Below are 2,629 nucleotides of genomic sequence, written 5' to 3'. Positions count from 1 at the left end.
TTGTGAGGCCTCCCCAGCCATGTAGAACTGAGTCCATTAAAGCTTTCACTGTCAGGTATGTCTTTATCAGCAGCATGAGAACAGACTAATACAGTCTCCCCAAGTTGTTAGCTAAAAAATCCAGGGTTTGAACCCAGTCTGAAGGATTCCAAAGACTATACTCAAAATTTTATTTAAAGGAATTGGATGTCGTGATTCCTCTTCTACCGTCTATGAAGGTCACCTTAGTTCCTCTAAAGAGCTGAAGTCAATTTTATCTTTGAAACATTTATCTTGAAGTTAGTCCTTTTAGTCCTGTATTTTTCAAATTTTAATTTGGACTTCACCTTTCTCTGGTGCCACCTTGAGTAGCTCAATAATTGACCTTCTGAATTCTTTTTCTGGCAATTCAGAGATTTCTTCTTGATTTGGATCTATTGCTGGTGAGCTAGTGTGAGCTTTTGGGGATGTTAAAGAACCTTGCTTTGTCATATTACCAGAATTGTTTTTCTGGTTCCTTCTCATTGGGGTGGACTAAGAAAGCAAAGATCTAGGGCTCAAGGGCTGCTGTTCAGATTCTTTTGTCCCATGGGGTGATCCCTTGATGTGGTTTTCTCCCCCTTCTCCTAGGGATGTGGCTTCCTAAGAGCCAAATTGCAGCAATTGTTAATGTTCTTTTGGGTCTAGCTACCAAGAAGAGCTACCAAGCTCTGGCAAGTTAGCCCTTTTTAATAGGACTGACGCTTAATTCAGTTGTCCTGTTAGCCCACAGTTCATTTATTTTGGCTTCTTTCATCCCCTTTTAATATGGATATACTGATGAAGACTCCAAAATTCACCAAGAATTTTTGGGATCTAATTTCTTCAACCACTTTACTCTAGGGTCATTTTTAGAGTAGGTGGCTCTACCCGGTTCTCAATTTGAAAACCTCTCAAAATGTGAATGAGTTCGAGTCATATTCATTCCTAAGCTATCATGGTCAGTAGTAAAGATCTGTGGAATATACCAATACCTTTAACTCCAGACATGTTCTCAACAGAGAAGCCTTTAAAACAAAAGGCAATCTTGATATAGCAAAGTCAACATGAAATTGGAATAGAAAATTAATATAACTGAGATTCCCCCCCCATATCCCATAGCTTTTAATCTATTCTACAACCCTAGAACCAACTTTAAATTGAAAGACATGATCTTACTCTGCTGCACAGGGTGGAGTACAACGATGCCGTCAAAGCTCACCGCAGCCTCCAACTCCTGGACTCAATCCTTCTGCCTCAGCCTTCTCCTTCCCGAGTAGCTACAGCTATAGGTGAATGCCCCCAAACCCAGCCAATTTTTAAATTTCTGTGGAGATGGGGTGTTGCTATCCTTGCCCAGGCTGGTCTTTAACTCCTGGCTTCAAGCAATCCTCCCAACTCAGCCTCCAAAGTGCGGGGATTCCAGCATGGGCTAATGTCCCCAGCCTGGAACCAACCTTTATGCTTATCAATACTCCCATCAGTTTAACTGTCTCTGGTATAGGTATAATATCCTTTTTTGAGATGGAGTCTCACTCTATCACCCAGGCTGGAGTACAGTGGCATGATCTCAGCTCACAACAACCTCCACCTCCCAGGTTCAAGCGATTCTCCTGCCTCAGCCTCCTGAGTAGCTGGGATTACAGGTGCATGCCACCACGCCCAGCTAATTTTTGTATTTTTAGTAAAGATGGGGTTTCACCATATTGGTCAGGCTGGTCTCAAACTCCTGACCTCACGATCCACCCAGCTCGGCCTCCCAAATCCCTTCTTACATGTATCAAGACTCATACTGAACAATGAGTTCTGGGTTGCAAGAGGACTTTTTGAACCTGTCTATAAGTGTCCACATGTTAAAACATACAAGCGCTGAATTTTATTTTTAAATGACATAATTGGATATATTTATGGGATATGATGTGATACCTTGATACACGTATACATTGCAGAATGAGCAAGTCAGGCTAACACATCCATTGCCTCGCATGCTTACTTTTGGTAAGAACATTTAAAAATCCATTCTTTTAACAACTAAGGTATAATACATTATTAACTAAAGTCACTTTGATGGGAAAAAGTCAGAACTTGGTCCTCCTGTAAGGAACTGAAATGTTGTACCTTTTGACCATTTCCCTTGGCCCCACCCACTCATACCCCCAGCCTCTGGTGGGATCCTGCAATATTCTCATTTCTATGCCCCACTTATTTCACTTAAGATCAGAATGAAGAGATAACCCATAGATAGGGAGAAAATACTTGCAAATCATACATCAACTAAGGAGATCATATCCAAAATATACAAGAAACACAAACCACTCAATAAGAACACAAATATTTACAAATGGGCAAAGAACCTAGATAATCTCAAAAAACATGTAAAAACCAGATTTTTAAAATACTCACTATTGTTAATCAGGCAAATGCAAATTAAAACCACAATGAGATATTACATCATACCTGTTAGAATGGCTATCATCAAGAAGACTAAAGATAACAGGTGTTGGCGAGGATGTAGAGAAAAGAACCTTTGTATACTGTTGGTGGGAATGTATATTAGCACAGCCAGTTTGGAAAACAGTATAGAGGTTTCTCAAACTAAAAATAGGGTTACCCTATGCATTAGAGTTCATCT

At 40.2% G+C, this 2,629-nt stretch overlaps 1 pseudogene; it reads right to left on the bottom strand.

Moving 5' to 3' along the window:
* Positions 1-1,757: 1,757 nt before the first annotated feature.
* On the bottom strand, positions 1,758-1,868 carry LOC129463332 (uncharacterized; annotated as a pseudogene).
* Between the last annotated feature and the right edge of the window lie 761 nt (positions 1,869-2,629).

The sequence above is a fragment of the Symphalangus syndactylus genome, chromosome 14, assembly GCF_028878055.3.
Source record: "Symphalangus syndactylus isolate Jambi chromosome 14, NHGRI_mSymSyn1-v2.1_pri, whole genome shotgun sequence".
Classification (NCBI taxonomy): domain Eukaryota; kingdom Metazoa; phylum Chordata; class Mammalia; order Primates; family Hylobatidae; genus Symphalangus; species Symphalangus syndactylus.
This window is presented reverse-complemented; position numbering and strand designations above follow the sequence as displayed.